Genomic DNA, 19087 nt, shown 5'->3' with positions numbered 1-19087 from the left:
TCTGTGCTCAAAGCTCGGAGCCTGGAGCCTGCTTCAGATTCTGTCTCCACCTCTCTCTGCCCCTCCCAGGTTCATGCTCTGTCTCTCTCTGTCTCTCAATAATAAATAAACGTTACAAAAAAAAAAATTAAACCAATGGTCCTTTGTGATTGCTATTCCCCTCTTACCTGTCTGAGCGCCCCTCCTATTTCCCTCCCGTACTCATTCTGCTCCGGCCACACTGGCCTCCTCTGTGATCCTCAGCTATGTCAGGTACATGCACACATTAGGCTGTTCTCTACTCCTGGCATGCTCTTCCTGTGTATATTTGCATAGAGAACCTCTTCATCCCCTCCAAGTGTTGGCTCAAAAGTCATTCAGTGTACGTTCCATCCCCACCACTTCTAATCTCTCTTGTGTTGACCTACATTTTTCATATTTCTCCATACCATTCATCTTTTCCTAACATAACATATAATTTACTCATTTATTATTATGTGTGTGGCTTATTATCTATTTCCTGCCACTAAAGTGCGAGCCCCATGGGAACTGGGAGTTTTGTTTTTGTCCCATCTGTGACCCAGGGCCTAGATCACTCCACGTCTGGCCCAGAGAAGCTCTTTGGCCCCATTTGCTGAATGATGGGTCGTGTGACTCCTTCCCAGCAAATGGTGACAGTAGCAGTGGCCTCCATTTCCTCTGTACAGAGGCGGTTGTACTGTCGGCATCTAGCCCTGTGGCCAGTGCTGTGCCCCCACAGAACATGATTTGGGGCATCATCCTTGACGCTGGGGTTTCCAAGCCTCAGCAAGAGTTCCTGAGAGCTTATAATATCCTTTTCCTTAAATTCCTTAATGTAACCAGACTTTGTTAGTGCAGTTTGTTTGGTTGCTTATTTATTTAATTATTTATTTAATTTGAGGGAGAGAGACAGCGGGACAGAGGGAGAGAGAGTCTTAAGCAGACTCCATACTCAGTTTGAAGCCCAACGTGTGGCTCGATCTCACGACCGCTGGGATCATGACCTGAGCTGAAATCAAGAGTCAGATGCTCAACTAACTGAGCCACCCAGGCGCCTCTGTTGGTGTAGTTTATACCATGTATTAAAGGGTACAAATACACACCTGAAATAAATCAGAATGAAAATGTCACTGAATTCAGGTTCCCTCAAGAACTCGTATTTATTTATTTTTAAAGTTATTTATTTGGAGACAGAGAGAGAGAGAGTGTGTGTGTGTGTGTAAGCAGGGGAGGGGCAGAGAGAGAGGGAGAGAGAGAATCCCAAATAAGCTTTGCACTGTCAACACAGAGCCTGATGCAGGTCTCAAACTCATGAACCATGAGATCATGACCTCAGCCGAAACCAAGAGTCAGATGCTTAACCGACTGAGCCACCCAGGCAAGAACAAGAACTCTTATTTAATTCAGTAAACTGAAAATGAAAAATGGTCCAGTCTCCCCCAAAGTAGACAGTGTGGTCACATATCTTGTCAAAGATGGTCACAACATGTCCTCTTATGCTCTTTTGCAAGGTAAATTTTCCACTTCTCCTATCAAAAGATGGAGTCTTTTCCCCTTTCCCTTGAATCAGGACTGACCCTGTGACTTGCTTTGACTAACAGGATGCAATGGAAGTGACACTTTGCCAGTCGCACCTTGCGGCTTCCCTGGTGACTCTGTCAAAATGCTGCAGTGAGGCTATCGCGTAAAGAAGCTGATCTACTCTGCCTGAGGATGAGAACTAAGGTGCCCTGGCCGATAACCAGAACCAACTGCCAGCCATGTGAGTGGGGATCCTTGTCGTCCAGCCAGTGCCCCAGCTGACAGCAGGCATATGAGTGAGCTCAGGTGAAACCAACAGAGGGGCTCCTCTGCAAATTCACAAAACGGTGAGAAATAATATTTTGTTGTTATTTCGAATCGCTACATTTGGGGGTGGTTTGCTATTGAAGGGGATGAGAATATGCCACCCCAAAATATGCTACTTTGGAATAAGGATTATTTTGAACTGAAGGCGATTGGGAATCAACGGATCCAGAGAGAAGCCTTTCAGAACTTATCTACCTAAAAGCAGAGCCCCCCAAAAGAACTTGATTGTCACAATTGCCTCCTCAGGAGCTGGAGACAAGAAGTCAGCACCACACCCAAACAAACCTTGTCACAAGACTATCATATCTTGGGGCACCTGAGTGGCTCAATTGGTTGAACATCCTACTCTTGATTTTGACCCAGGTCATGATCTCACAGTTGTGAGATTGAGCCCTGCGTTGGGCTCCACACAGGTCATGGAGTGTGCTTAAGATTCTCTCTCTCCTTCTTCCTCTGCCCCTTCCCCACTTGCACTCTCTGTTTCTCAAAACAACAACAGCAAAAACAAAACAAAACAAAACAAAAAACAGACTATCATACCTGTGTCCCATCTATTCTCCTAAGGACCCATTTGTCTTTCCCAAAAGTTGTTCCGTTTACCGTAAGTACCTTTCCTACCCCTCTCATCATCTATTAAGATGGCATATAAGCCCCAATTCTAACCACCCCTTTGAGTTACTTGTCACTCAGTTATTCGTCACTGAGTACTCCTGCAGGTATGCAGCATTGCAAATGTAAATGAACTTTTTTCCCTCTTATTAATATATCTTTTGCTAGTTTAATTCACAGGTCTCAGGTACTGAACATAAGAGGGTAGAATGAAAGGCTTTTCCTCCCCTACATTGTGCAGCAATAGAGAAGTGATATAAGCAGAAATACTGCTTATCAGAGCCAAAACCAGTGTATCTTTAGGGTTTTTTTTTTTTTACCAGTAGTTTTGAGACAAAAAGTTGTAAGTTGTTCCTGGTCAGCTGAGTCGTATGGTGATGCTAGGACAGAATCAAATGAAATTCTGCACACATAACAGTGGGAATAGTTTTTGTTTGTTCACTGGGGACAAATTACTTATTTTATTATCTAAATTTTAAATCCTCCCAAGAAGATGTCTGGTTGAGGAAAAAAAATCACAAAAGAAAAACTAACAGAGAGGACGACCTAAAAGAAAAATGGAGGGATTTTTTTTCAACACGGAAGTCAGACAAATAGACCATTTAACTATCGAACAAGACATTTTAAAATAAATCACGAGGAGGTGACACTTGTGCATAGACTTGAAGGCAGTGGGAAAGTTTAGATGCAGGTATCTGGGAGAAGAGGGTACCAGATGGAGGGTTAACTAGTACAAAGGCCCCAATTATTGAGTGCACCTGTTACATCCTTCGTGAGATTGGCTTATGATACTCATTTATGGTGAGAACAGTATAGAATAACACAGTTGAAGATAAGGTAAACTTGAATAAATCCCTTATTTTTAGTATAAAAAGGGATACAATTTCGACTATAGAAAAGCAACTTCTCCCTCACGTCTAATAAACAAATGTTAAATCCTGAGAGAACATCAGTTTAAGTATGTCTGAGTCCAGAATCTGATTCTCATCTATGTTTTTAACTCAAATCACGTCCCTGACCAAGCTGCTCTCTGGGAGTCTAGCCCCCCATCTCTTGTTCTGAGCCCCTGCCTGTAAGTGTGAAAGCAGGTAAAACTGGCAAACACCGTATGCAACCGGAATCTCAAATATCAACTTATTCTGAGGAATCTAGGATTCAAAGTTGTTGCCGCATATCCTGAGTGCTACATTGTCTTTATAATCCAGTAGAATTCTTAATATTGGAGGAGAAAGTTCTGAAAATGACCTAAATGGGTGTCTAGTAGAGAACAAGAAGTCGAGTGTAATTAATATTGTAATGTGCTTAAAAACCGAAATAATGGCTTTTAAAAAGAAATTGCCTTCAGTAATTTCATTGTGTGAAAACATTCGCTACATTGAAAATTTCAAGGGGCGCCTGGGTGGCTCCGTTTGGTGAGCGTCTGACTCTTGCTTTCTGCTCAGGTCATGATCTCACAGTTTGTGAGTTTGAGCCCCTCCTTGGGCTCCATACTGACAGTGCAGAGTCTGCTTGGGATTCTCTCTCTCTCTGTCTCTCACTCGCTCTCTCTGCCCCTCCCCCTCCTGCATGTGCTCTCTCTCTCTCTCTCTCAAAATTAATTAATTAACAAAAAAAGAAAATTTCAAAGATACAGGTAAGCAAAAATAAGCCAAATGCAGTTCTGCTAAGGACAGATATATACTCTCTGTATATTACTCCATTCTTGAGTATAGACTTATAAATGGGCTCAAACTCTATGCACTATTTTGTAACTCATTGCTGTACCTCATTGATAGATCATGAAATTTTATCCTTGTCAATAAATACATGCCTTTATTAATCATTTTTAGTGGCGACACAACAGTCCCTTATTTAGCCAGTACCCTGTTGGTGGACATTAAGTGTGATTCTGTAAATACGGAATGGTTATCATAACATTATTTCCATATTTATGTCCATGACTATCTTTCAAAGATAAATTTCTTGGAAATGGTGTAAGAGGAGAGATATCAGTCACACGCACTCTGGTGCATTGCATCGCACTCTCCATTTTGCCCAACCACCAAAATTCTTTTTAATTTAGAATTAAAATTTCTTTTTAGAATTTAGAATTTATAGAATTCTTTTGAATCACTGCCAACTAAATAGGGAATACGTTGTGTCTAAGTTTTAAAATTTGGAGTTTTGATTATTAGTGTTGGTTAAATAATTTCCCACAGATAGTAACAATAATTTCATAATCTCATCTGATACCCAGGTCCTATTAAGATAGTTCCAAATATCCCGGGACACCTGGGTGTCTCAGTCGGTTAAGCGTCTGACTGTTGGTTTCGACTCAGGTCATGATCTCACGGTTTCATGAGTTCAAGCCCCACATCAGAGCTCCTGCACAGAACCTGCTTGGGATTCTCACTCTCTTTCTCTCTCTGCCCCTTTCCCACTCGTGCTGTCTCTGTCTCTCTCAAAATAAGTAAATAAACTTAAAAAAGATTGTTCCGACTATCCCAATAATGTCTTCTATGGTCATTGTTTTTTTTTGTTTGTTTGTTTTCAAACCAGGGTCCCAGCACAATTCATGCATTGCATTTCACTGTTATGCCTCTTCTCACATTTGTTTTTATGACATTGGTTATTGAAGATTATTGGTTTGCAAACTGGCCCCCAAACCAAAAGGGCAGGGAGAGACTAAAGAAAGAGGCGACCCACTCCAGATTGGTAGGTGGCAAATTTAATAAGCAGGGGAACTTACATATGAGACTTACCAGGGCAGCTACAAGAAGAGTGGGTCCCCGCACCTGCCTGCCGGAATCTTAAAATTTTATATAGAAGCCTTACCAGGGTTTAGTCGGAAATACATTCCAGATGGTCTCAGTAACACCTTACTCTCTCAAGGCTTTGTTCTTGAAGTAACTCTTTGTGTGGGGATGGTGGGTAGAATGTATATTCCAAGGACATGGGAGGGAGTGAGAGCCCCTGATTGTGCAGGTCTAGCTCACAAGTCAACCTGCAGTCACGTCCCCTTGATGACCTCCTCTAACAAAGATTCTAGGCCAGCTGTCCTACAGAATGTCCCACATGCTTCACTTGTCTGATTGTTTCTTCCATGGTGTAATTTAACTCGTCCTCTCCTAGTCTGTGATATAGATAAGACATTTGATCTAGAGGCTTGCTTAAACATTTTTTTAGAGAGAGATAGCACTCAAACAGGGAAAGGGTTAGAAAGGGAGAGAGAGAGAGAATCTGTCATGGGACTTGATCTCAGGACCCTGAGATCATGACCTGAGCCGAAATTAAGAGTCAGCTGCTCAACCGACCGAGCCACCCAGGTGCCCTTAGAGACTTGGCTAATGATGCTGTGTACTTCATATTTTGTGCTATTGAGAAGCTCTTAATTCTGGGTTGTCCCACTATTAGTGGATGCCAGGTTTGATCCCTTGGTTATGGTAGGGGATTATCAGTTTCTCCATCGTGAAAGTACATTTTTCCCCTTTGCAATGTGTAAGTAATCTGTGGGCTAACACATTGATTAGCACCATGCAAATATTCTGTTCCTTAATAACTTTCATCTAATAGCCTTCATATCCACTGATGATCCTTCCTGAATTATATATTACATCGGAGATTGCAAAATGGTGGTCTTATAATTTTTTCATTCCTTTTCCATTTACTAGCCGGCATACTTTTCAAAGAAGCACCTTCCTTTCTCTTTCTTCATATTATTATGCACTCTTGTATTTTTAGTTACTCATTTTGCTAAAATAAATCATTGTTATTTAAATTTTTTTTGATGTTAAAATTGCCCCACCATGGGCTAGCAGGAGCCCTTTCAAAAGCCAGCTCTTGCATCTTTTTGACATGATGCCAAGTAGTCTTTGAGCATCTTCTAGTTTTCTAGTACCGTGAGATGTTCTTATGCTCACTTTGCACTTTCCTGTCTCAGATCTGTGGAAAGAGAATTCCAGATTGAAGTAACATCAAGTGCAAAGGTCCTGAGGTAGAACAGTGCTAATCATGTGACAGAAGTACATAGGAGAGCAGTGTGACTGGAATAGTTAGTAGGGGAGAGGGGTAAGAGAGGGGTCAGATCTTGTAGGGTGGGTCTTGTAAGTTAGGGTAAAGGTTTCAAATTTGACTTTCAGTGAATGGGAAGCCATTGAATATTTTGAATAAGGGAGTCATTTTATCTAACTTACCTTTAATGGGATCCTTCTCGTTTCTTTGTGGACACTGGAGAGGGGTTAGAAGCAGAGAGACCAGTTAGGAATATATTTTAATTCTTCATGGGAACGATGAGGTGACTTTGACCAGGCAGACTGACCAAAGCATGAGAAATGGTTGATTGATCCTAAATACACTTTGAGGCTAAAGCAAACAAGTTATGGGATGCAGAAGAAAGCAAAGAAGCTAAGGAAGTTAGACATTTCTAAAAATCAGCAGGATCATGAAAAGTAAAACTACAGAAGGGCGTTAAATAAAAAAAAAAAGTAAATGTTTAATGTGAATAACATTGAGTTATTTCAGGGAAGAATCAGGTGGCACTTATTATTTACAGGCCTGCAATACAATAAAATATATTATTTGGTTTTCGTCCTTGTTTCCTGGCACAGGATTCCCTAAAAACCCTTGGAATTTCCTGAGCGTTAAGTGTCTTTTGTATGTTAATGAGATGACTGGCTCCTCATCCTTCCGCACCCCTTCCGCCACCCCTTGCTCTATGTGTCTCTTCTGTCTGGCTGTTCCCCAGTTGTAGCCTTTGTAATAAACTGGGAATAGTATAGAAAGCACTTTCCTGAGTTCTGTGAGTTGTTCTGGCAAATTACTGAACCAGAGGTGGGGGATCCCGGGAACTCCCACTTTGTAGCCAAGTGAGAAGAAGTGTGGGTAACTGGGCGTTTCAATATTTGCAACTGGTTTCTGAAGTGGGGGCAGTCTTACAGGACTGAGCCCTCAAGGCAGGGGGTCTGCCCTAACTATGGTTAGTGTCAGAACTGAATTCCATTGTTGGACACCTAGTTGGTGTTAGAGAGTTCTAGAAGGGGTGTTGGAAGAGGCATCGTAATATTTGGTGTCTGGAGGAAAAGTGGAATTGGTCATTCCTTGTTCAGAGCGTAGGTTCAGGTTTCCAACAGGCAATAGGAGCTTGCAAACGTGACCCACTCCTGTTTTTCCACCGAATGGTCCTCTTGTGTCTATCTGGGCAGCTCAAATTTGGTTCAGATCGGTACTTATCGGTTCCTGTGTTACGTGAACGACAAAACAGTAACTTCCAATTCCGCTGTTTAACCTTTCGAAGAAATACAATACATAAGAAATACATAAAATAAAGAACCCAAATCACAGGTTTTAGCTCAAGAAATAATCACAATAATATCTACCAATCCAGATCAAGAACTAGAACGTTCTCAGGACTCCCCAAGTGATCTTTGTATCCCCTCTCAGATGTGAACCCCACTCTCCTCCCTAAAGGTAACCTCTGTTTGAATATCCAGCCCCAAAGATTACTTTTGCCTGTGTTTGAATTTTATATAAATTGAACGAGGCATTATGTACTCTTTTATGTCTGGATTTTTTTTGCCCAACATTGTATTTATGTGAGTGATTCATCGGTATCATTGCACGTAGCAGTAGTTCATTAATTTTTATTGCTATGGTTTGTATAAATATGCTCAGTTCATTTATCCACTCTCCTGATGGCTGAGCAGTTTCCTGGATTTGGCTGTTCCCATAATACTGCAATGAACATCCTTGTACATGAATTTTGATGCACAGATACATATATTTCTTTGGGTATATATCTAGGAATTGACTTACTGGATTATAGGATATGTGGTACATAGTGAAAACTTCCAGTTTTCGACAATGGTGATATCAGTTTATACTGATTGTAGTCCCAGCAATACATAAGGATTCTAGTTGCTCTATATCCTTACAATACTTGCTATTTTTTATTCTTCATTTCAGCCATTCAGTAGGTATATTGTGGTATCTAATTGTGGTTTTAATTTGCACTTTTCGAAAAGTAATAAGGTTGAGCCCCTTCCCACATATCCTTAGGAATAAAGGAAATATATGCATTTAAGATTATAAATTCCCTTAGATGCATAGCTTTAGATGCATTTCAAAAGTTAGCTTGTATTTTAATTATTATGTAGTTTGGGATGTTGTCTAATTTCTATTGTAATTGCTTCTTTGACTCATTGTCTACTGAAATTTACATTGTTAAATTTCCAAACAAAAGGGGATTTTCTGGTTATCTCTTTGTTAATGATGTTTTTCTTACTTCCACATACTCTGAATGATTTCATTCCTTTGAAATTTGTTCTATGGCTCACCATACGCTAAATTTTGGTAAATGTTTTCTGACCCCTTGTGAAGAATGCAGTCTATAATTGTTGGGGTCAATATTCTACAAGTGTCAAATTAGAAGAAGCAGGAATGAAAAAAAAAAACACCATAAAGCTCTAGGAGATTTGTATAACAGGACACATGAAGTTGACCTAATTTGGCATGTACAGAAGAAACAGAAAATATTCCTGATCACAATAACACAAAAGTTGAAATTAACAATAAAAGTAGAGGCTCATCTCCGCTGGATCACTCCCTTCCGTAGCCTGTGCACTGTCTATCACGAGCACACCGTGGCCAGGCCCCTGCGCACCCCGCTGCGCCTGCTAGCCGCTGTGGCCCTGACTCTGGCCCTGGCCGTGAGTCCCGGGACTGGCAGGAGAAACAAGTCTGCACTGGTGGGCGCCCCGTTGGACGCCGACGTCAACCAGGAGGGCAGGCGCTGAACTCAGCGGGTACAGCAAGGGGAGCAACGACGCGTACCCCAGCCGCGCGAGGCGGGTGGTGGGTGCCCGAAAGCAGGCCGTGGCTGGGTTGAACTACTTCCTGGACATGGAGATTGGACGAACCAGATGTACAAGGCCCAGCCCAACTTGGACACCTGTCCCTTTCATGACCAGCCACACCTGATGAGAAAAACACTCTGCTCTTCCCAGATATACACTGTACCCTGGATGGGCAAGACATCCCTGGTGAAGTCCGGCTGCCAGGATGCGTAGAGGACCCTGTGACAGGCTGGGTTGCTCGGGCCCCCTTCTGCCACCCCGCTCCTCCTTGTAGAACTCCTAATCCTTGGAAGGGTGGCCCTGTCCAGGTGATGTCCCCTCAGTGTGCTGGTCCCAGGAGACAAATAGAAAAGGATTCTGGGGCATTTTTTGGAAAGCAAAATGTAATGCACTCGTTCTGCTGTATCTTCATCGATAAAAAGTCACATCCGCTAAAAAAAATAAATAAATAAATAAAATAAACTAAAAGGAGAAAGAAAAAATTACCACCTCTAAAGTAAAAGCAACTTCTTTCCTGAACAACTGAGCTAGGAGGGGAAAAAAATCATAAAAAATAAATAAATAAACAAATAAGTACGCTTACATAAATGCTGTATATCAGATAAAAATTAAAGCATTAGGCAGAGAAAAAAAAATTTAGCCCTAAATGCTTACATGAATAACCAAGAAGAAATAAAAATAAATTACTCAAACTCAGTAGGTTAGAAACGAACACAAAATTAAACCTAGGGGAAGCAGCAAGGAAATGAGGCAAAAGCAGAAATTGTTGATCTAGAAAACCTCTGTATTTAACAAATAAATCAAACAGCTTATTCTTTGAAAAAGTCAATAAAGTGGATAACATTGTTGTATTAGGCTTAGACTTTGGTTATAAACAACCCCTAAGTCCCAGGGGCTTAGCACATAAATTTTATCTCTCATTCACACAAAGTCCACTGTAGGTTAGAAGACCGTCCAAGGCAAATTTTGCCCCCCAACACTACCTCAGCATTTCAGCCTGCTTTGACTTGGGATTGTGTCCTATCAACATATGCCCTCCATACTTCCTGTCCATGAAAGAGAATCCGGAAGCTTCCACGGGGGCTTTTCACTCTCAGCATGGGATGTTTCCAGGACTCTAAGGAAGAGAAATTTTATTACACTCTGAATGGGAGCTCCTAGTTTAATACCCTGGGAATGTGAGGAGCCAGCGGGTCTGGGGTAAAGGAGACATTCTCTAGCGTGGCCATTTTCTTTGCTCAGGAAGTCAAGCAATGCAAGAAATAGGAAAACACTCACTTTTTGACGCTAGTGCTTCCTACAGAAAGATTGAAAGTGAAATCACTCCTGGGGCACCTGGGTGGCCCAGTCGGTCGAGCATCCGACTTCGGCTCAGGTCATGATCTCGCGGTTGGTGAGTTCGAGCCCCGCATCAGGCTTGCTGTTGACAGCCTGTCAGCGCAGACCCCACTTCGGATCCTCTGTCCCCCCTCTCTCTGCGCCTCCTCTGCTTGCACCAAAACTAAATAAATATTAAAAAAAAAAAAAGTGAAATCACTCCTTCCATGGGAAGGACTACAGAGAATGCAGTATTTCACCAAAGCCATCAGGTATGCTCTGTTAGGAAGAATACCAACATTAGGCTATCCTCTGTTGGCCAGGACTGATGTTCGGGAAAGCAGCCACGTAATTTGGCTCATTGGCAGCAATGGCAATGATGGCCATGGCTCACCCAAGCACGATGGGCCTATTTAAGCTGTGTTTTTTCATTTGTTTGTTTCGGGGTTTTTTTTGTTTTTTTTTTTTTTTTCCTTTTTCTCTCGCTGTCTCTCTCCTCTTATCCCTCCACTCAAGCTACGCATTGCCCCATCTGGAACTAGGTCACATTTGACAATCGGCAGTACTTATCCTGTGATGGCGTTGGGGATATGGCTGATTCGGTACCTGTATCTTTGTCTTCCAGTGCCCCAGGCCTGTTGTGTCTCATGAGCTGAAGCTCTAGTTATAAAACCAGGGGAAGAGAGTTTTTCAGCCTCCTTTCAGGAAGGATGGTTTCAGGGAGAGGCCTCAATTTTGGCCACCTACTTGAATGAAAATTTTAATTCCTTTTTTTTTGGTGGTTGTTTTTTTTTTTTTTTTTTTTTTTTTTTTTGCCCTAAACACCAGGTTGTCTGTGATTTCAACCCTAAGTTCCAGCTAGCTTGTGGCTTTAGCTTTGCTCATAGTTCTTCGTTCATTGTTTAGTTTTTGAGATGCTTATCTTGCCTCTAAGTCCGGTTATATCTTTTTACTTTCCCTTCTTAATATTTTATCCATCAGGGGCGCCTGAGTGGCTCAGTCGGTTAAGCGTCCGACTTTGGCTCAGGTCATGATTTCGCGGTTTGTGAGTTCAAGCCCCGCGTAGGGCTCTGTGCTGACAACTCAGAGCCTGGAGCCTGCTTCAGATTCTGTGTCTCTCCATCTCTCGGCCCCTCCCCTGCTCATGCTCTGTGTCTCTCTGTCTCTCAATAATAAATAAATGTTAAAAAAAAATTAAAAAAATATTTTATCCATCACTTCAATGTGCTTGAAGGTCAAAGCATGTTCTCACATCCTGAAACCAATATTGCACTGTATTTTAACTAACTAGACTTTAAATAAAAATTAAAAACCAAAAACATGTTCTTACAATACCATCTTGACCAAAGTGGATTCCTTTTTTACAGTAAAAGTGCCCTTTTCGTCTTCTCTTTCTCTTTCTCTTTTTCTCTATTGTAGCTTTCAAGATTTTCATTTTTATCCTTGGTTTCTCTAGTTTCACTAAGATATTTTTAGGAAATTTGGGTTTTTTTTAAAGTTTATTTATTTATTTTGAGAGAGACTGAGGCAGCGCGAGTGAGGTAGGTGCAGAGAGAGAGGAAGAGAGAGAATCCCAAGCAGGCTGCATGCTGCCAGCCTAAAGCCTGATGTGGGGCTCAAACTCACAAAACATGAGATCATGACCTGAGCTGTAACCAAGAGTCGGACACTTCACCGACTGAGCCACCCAGGGGCTCCTGTAGGAAATTTCTTTTTACTCATCTTGTGTGCTATTTGGAATGCCTTATGATATGAATATGCATGCCTGTTTTCAATTTTGGAAACTTTAAAAAATTTTTTAAATTACTTTAATTTTTATTTGAGAGAGAGAGCAGGCTAGGGGGCAGAGGGAGGGAGAGAATCTTAAGCAGGCTCTGTGCTCAGTGTGGAGCCTGACACAGGGATCGATCCCATGACCCTGGGATCATGACCTGAGCTGAAATCACGAGTTGGAAGCTCAACTGACTGAGCCTCCCAGGTGCCCCTATTTTGTAAACTCTTAATCGTTATCATTTCAAGTACGGAGTAGCCGCCATTCTGTCCATTCTTCTAGGCTTCCCGTGAAACATGTCTCTCCCTTTCTTTCTCCTGTCCATCTTACTTTCCTTCTTCCATGGAATAAATTTGGATTGATTAGATTTGTATTATATGCTGTGGACAGTGACAGGCATTGGGACCGAAGAAGCAACTATGTACACACGAAGGCTTGAAATACTGTCCCAAAGGTATAGAGATCTTCAAACGATTAAACCAAATGCTTCGGGACACTTGGGTGGAGAAAACGTAGGGAATGCTCAAGAAAATATCTCCCTCGGCTTCTACTTAGAAACTTTTTCCCTTGACACCAGTCCACAAATGGATCAGTAATGGAAAGAAACTCTCAACACAGTCCTTATTCTTGGTTTTCAAATTATTCGTGCCCATTGGCTCAAGCTTGAAATTCTTCTGCAAGCAAGTTATTCCTGGAAGGCTCTTTCCATGAGATCCCCCTGCCCACCCACCACTATGTCTGAAACCCAGCAGTGGGTGAAGACTCCTGAAACCTGGAGGTTTCCACTACTCTGGAGAAAGCAGTTCTTATGTCCTATATTTATTATTCCTATTCCTAGGCAGTATTTATGTTTTAATTTTATTGGTGCCTGTAAACTAAAATGGTTGGATTTTATTGACTTTAATATAAAAGCAAATGGACAAAACATGGAGAAATAAACATTAGCACCTTTAGATCTGACAGTCTACTATGTGACTCTTTATTTTAACAGTCACCAGCTGATGGAAAAAGAAAGAGAGTATTACCAACACCACAGGGACGATCCTGTGTCATTGTCCCCACACCTTAGTCTCTAAAACTCCTGCTTCCTCCCCACAGTTAATCACTATCCTGATCTATATAATACATTAGATCTGTCTCTTTTTGAGCATTCTAAAAAAGAAATCACATTGTAGGCATTTATACGTGTGTGTCTGGGTTTTTTTTTGTGTTTGGCTCAATATTATTATGTTGCTGAGATTTCATCTATAGTGTTACCTGTAGCGGTAGTTTCTGAATTTTTTTGCTATATGATATCTCAGTACATGTATATACTATAGATTATTATCCGAGTTTTTTTTTTTCTTTTTTTTTTTTTGCTGGACATTTGAGAAGTTTCCATTTGTTTTCTGTTTATTTATTTTTGAGAGAGAAAGAGCACGAGTGGGGGAGGGGCAGAGAGCGAAGGAGACAGAATCTGAAGCAGGCTCCAGGCTCGGCGCTGTCCGCACAGAGCCCGACGCGGCGTTGGAACCCACAAACCGCGCGATCGTGAACTGACTGAAGTCAGACGCTTAACGACTGAGCCACCCAGGTGCCCCGAGGAGTTTCCATTTTTGAACTGTGAACATTCTCATACCTGTAAGTGTGTGACCATGCACATGCATTTATGTTCTCTATATATGAAGGACTGGAAGTGCCAGATATTAGGATATGCATATGTCCAAATTTAGTAAATGGTGCTAAAGAGTTTTTCAAAGTAACTCTACAGATGGGTACCCCACCAGTACTACATGAGAAATCCAACTGCTGCACCTCCTTGTCAATACTTGGTATTGTCGATCTTTTGCATTTTCACCATCTTGATAGATGTGTAGTTTTTCTTTCTTTTTATAAAAAATTTTTTTTCACATTTTATTTATTTTTGAGAGTCAGAGAGAGATAGAGCACAAGTGGGGGAGGGGCAGAGAGAGAAGGAGACACAGAATGGGAAGCAGGCTCCAGGCTCTGAGCTGTCAGCACAGAGCCCGACACGGGGCTTGAACCCACAAACCGCGAGATCATGACCTGAGCCGAAGTCTGATGCTCAACTGACTGAGCCACCAAGGTGCCCCATGTGTAGTGTTCTGTAGTGTATTTCATTGGGTTGTGTATGTGTGTATGTATACAATTCTGTGAGTTTAAGTTAACCACATGTATAGATTTGTATAACAACTGCCATAATCAGGGTATAGAACTGTTTCATCACCGCAAAAAAAAAAAAAAAAACTCTCCCCGTGTAGTTATAACCTGGTATCCACTGATCTCTTCTCTATCCCTATAATTTTGCCTTTGCCAGGTGCCATGTAAATGGAATCATCCAGTCTATAATCTTTTGAGCTTGGCTTTTTTTCACACAGTATAATGCCCTTGACATTCATCCACATAATGGCACATATCAACAATTTGTTCCTTTTTATAGCTGAGTGGCATTCTATTGGTGTCCTATTGACTATACCCCAGGTTATCTTTTAAACTGCTGATGGACATTTGCATTGTTTCCACCTTTTAGAAATTATGGCTAGAACGTCCACGAACAGGTTTCTACTTGATTTGGAGATTTTATTTCCTCCAGGTAACTGCCTAGTTAGTAGGATTGCTGGGTCATATGCTAAGTGTACATTTAACGCTATGAGAAAATAGCAAACCATGTTTCTGAGGGACTGTACCATTTTCTCCTCCCACCAGGTATGTATGAGAACTCCAGTTGCTCTGTATATTCATCAGCATTTGGAATGGTCAGGTACCACTTTCATTTTAGCCTTTCTGGTACTTGCATGGTGGTATCTCATTGCGGTTTTATTTTTTATATTTTTTAAGTTTATTTATTTATTTTGAGAGAGAGAAAGAGAGAGCAGGGTGCGAAGAGGCAGCAAGTGAGAGAGAGAGAATCCCAAGCAGGCTCTGCACTGTCAGTGCAGAGCCTGGTTCAGGGCTCAAACTCACGAACCATGAGATCATGACCTGAGCTGAAGTTGGGCGCTGAGCTACCCAGGCGCCCCATCATTGTGGTTTTAGTTTGCATTTGCCTGATAGCAGTGATGTTGAGCATCACTTCATATGCTCATTTGTCATGTGCCTATTCTATTCGTTGATGTGTTCAGATCGTTTGCCCATTTTTAATTGTTTTTTTTCTTATTCTTCAGTTTTTTAGATATTCTGAATATAAGTCCTTTAGATCAAATACTTGATTTGCAGGTATGTTCTTCTGACCTGTGGCTTGTCTTTTTTTCATTCTTAGCAATGCCTTTTGCAAAGTGAAGTTTTTAATGTTGCTAAAGTCTAACTTACCAATTTTTGTATGGATCATGCTTTTGGTCTTGTATCTAAAAGCTCCTCAAAACTAAACCTAACATCACACAGACTTTTGCTTTATTTTCTTCTAAAATTTTTAAAGGTTTATGTTTTGCATTTAGGTCTACAATCCATTTTGAGTTAATTTTTGAGTGAAATGTGAGGTATATGTCTATGTTCTTTTTTGCATATTTTTTTTGCATCAATTTTTTTTCTAAGTCTATTTATTTTGAAAGAGAGAGACAGCACAAGCAAGGGAGGGGCAGAGAGAAGGAGAGACAGAATCCCAAGCAGGCTCTGCACCGTCAGAGCAGAGCCCGATGCGGGGTTTGAACTCACAAACTGTGAGATCATGACCTGAGCCGAGATTGAGAGTTGGATGCTTAACCAACTGTGCCACCCAAGTGTCCCTAGACTATTTGGTTTTTAAATTGTTTCTTTGTCTGTATTTCATTTTGGATTGTTTCTATTGCTGTGTCTTCATGTTCACTTTTCCTCTGCAATGACTTAATATTTTCTTAATCCCAGTTAGTCTATTTTTCATCTCATACATTATAGTTTTCATTTCTATAAATTCAGATGGAGACTTTTTAATATTTTCCATGTCGCTCCTTGACTTTTTGAGCATACAGAATATACTTATAATAACCATTAATGTTCTTACCTGTGAATTTTAAACAGCTGTGTTAATTTTGTGTTATCTTCCATTGATTATTCTCATATGGGTCAATTCTCATTGGACTCTTCTGCCTCTTTGCATGCTTGGAAATGTTTGTTTAAATGCAAACGTTGTGACTTTTAACTTGATTCCTGGATTTTTTTGTATTTATATAAATGTTGTAAAGCTTCTTTTACTGCTATATGGTTACGTCATTTGGAAACACTTAATCCCTCATTCCTTGATTTTATGATTTGTTAGGTCTGGAGCAATGTGCGTGATAGGGCTGCAGAGGAGGAAAAAATAATTTTCCCTCTACTTTTCAAAGTTCTGGCTGGGCCCCTGTAAGAAAAGATTAATAAAAAAAAAAAAAGTCAAACAACTTATTTATTTAGTATAAGTTTTCTGTGACACAGGAGCTTTCTAGAGAAATGAAGACCTGAAGAAACAGTTAAGTCTGAGCATTTAAAAAAAATTTTTTTAATGTTTTTATTTACTTTTGAGAGACAGAGAGAGAGAGAGAGCATGAGCAGGGGAGGGGCATAGGGAGATGGAGACACAGAATCCGAAGCAAGCTCCAGGCTCTGAGCTGTCAGGACAGAGCCCAACGCGGGACTCGAACTCAGAAACCGTGAGATCATGACCTGAGCTGAAGCCAATGCTTAACCAACTGAGCCACCCAGGAGCCCCAAGTCTGAGCATTTTTTATGCTAGGGTTGATGAGGAGTGAAAAGTTATGGGAAAATGTGATAGGACAACAAGGGTATGAGCTAAGTGTAGTAAAGTGGGAGAAACAGCAAGACCTGTTCCTTCAGATTCTTCTGAATGTCCCTCGATGGGAGATGAGAAAGCTCCTTTTCTCTGGAAAAGGAGCTTTCACAACCTTTCACACAAGAGTGTTATGATCTGCTTCAGGAGATTAGAAAGTCTTTCCTACACGTGCCATTCCTCAAATTCCTTCAGCTTAAAATTTCAATATGTCAACGTGCCATATTTTGGAGTAATGTGTCCTGAACCGCATCAAATTTAATTATTCCCTTGTACCAAGGCAAAATCTTTCTGACTTGTTTTCCCAATGTCCCGTGAATTCCGAGTGTTCCAATCTGGCTAATAGAAGTAAGCGCTGCTCCCAGCCATGCGTGAGTAGTGTGTAGTACCTTAATCCTTCCAAATGGTTCTTTCCCTGCCTTTGCATGGTTTCCTATCACACCCAGGGTCTGATTAGTACTCCGCCAACTACTCAAGGAGGGCCCTCTACAGATCCTGGATCTCTGGAGTTCTCTCTCTCTCTGAATTTCTCTCCTGTTCAGTATCCTATCCTGTAAACTCTAGACATCCTGGTCTCCTTGAACTCTTAGCTCTGTCTCTTCAACTCAGGGAGTTTTTTGTTTTCTGCCTGGGTTGCATCTCCATGTGCCTCAGCCTGGAAACTCTGTCAGTAACCTGAGTAATGACAGGATTCACCTCATTTGTTTCTCATCCCATAGGTACCATTGTCCTTCATCGCTTGGTATCCAGTGTCTTGAAAACTGTCATTTCTTATATTTGTTTCTCTTTTATTTAGTTGTTTCAGGTATAAAGGTAATTCTAGTCCCTGTTACCACATCTTGGCCAGAAGCAAAAGTCTGAATTTGCATTCTTTATTACTAGTGAGTTTGAATATCTTATATGCTTGTTGGCCATAATATTTCTTATTATGTGAAATGACAGTTTATATGTTTTGCCCATTTTTCTACTACAGCAATTTGTCATTTTTCATTATTATAAAAGAGTTTCTTCTATATTAAAGATATCAAACCGATCTCTCATATGTATTATAAATTTTTAATTCATTATTTGCTTTTAATTTTGATTTATTTCATTTTTCTAATGCAATCACTTTCAGTTTTTATTCAATTAGATCTATTACTCTCTTGATATTCTTCCTTATTGATTCTGCCATTGGATAATGTACCAATATTACATGTACCCATACTATCTTCTAATTATTTTTATGATATTTACTAAAATCATAAGGAATCCTAAGGAAGTAAGGAATCAGAATGCAGGTTTCTGGAAAGGCTGTATATCCCAGTGCACTTTTTATGGCATTTAAAACAAATGCCTTTTGGGGTGCCTGGGTGATTCAGTTGATTAAGCATCCAACTCTTAATTTTGGCTCAGGTTGTGATCTCACAGTAGTCAAATGGAGCCCTAGTTTGGGCTCCATGCTGAGCGTGGAACTTGTTTGGGATTGTCTCTCTGTGCCCCTCCCCTTCTCTCTCTCTCTCTCTCAAAATGAATAAATAAATATTTAAAAAATAAAATAAACAAATGCCTTTTGGGACACTTGAGTGGCTCAGTCAGTTGAGCATCTCACTCTTGATCTCAGCTCAGCTCTTGGTCATGAGTTCAAGCCCCATGTTGGGCTCTGGGCTTGCCATGAAGCCTACTTTTAAAAAAATGACTGGGGTGCCTGGGTGGCTCAGTCGGTTGAGCGTATGACTTTAGCTCAAGTCATGATCTCACAGCTTGTGAGTTCGAGCCTTGCATCAGGCTCTGTGCTGACGGCTCGGAGCCTGGAGCCTGCTTCAGATTCTGTGCCTCCCTCTCTCTCTGCCCCAACCCACTCGCATTCTGTCTCTCTGTCTCTCAAAAATAAATAAACATTAAAAAAAATTTTTTTTAAATGCTTTCATTTCTTCATTTTAACTTGCTGTTATTCCTTAAAAGAAAGTGCTGGGACGTAGCTCAAATGGACTG

At 40.9% G+C, this 19087-nt stretch overlaps 1 pseudogene; it reads left to right on the top strand.

The window, feature by feature from the left end:
• Positions 1-8837: 8837 nt before the first annotated feature.
• Positions 8838-10284, top strand: LOC125931268 (cystatin-C-like; annotated as a pseudogene).
• Positions 10285-19087: the final 8803 nt, after the last annotated feature.

This window comes from Panthera uncia, chromosome X (assembly GCF_023721935.1).
Source record: "Panthera uncia isolate 11264 chromosome X, Puncia_PCG_1.0, whole genome shotgun sequence".
Classification (NCBI taxonomy): Eukaryota; Metazoa; Chordata; class Mammalia; order Carnivora; family Felidae; genus Panthera; species Panthera uncia.
This window is presented reverse-complemented; position numbering and strand designations above follow the sequence as displayed.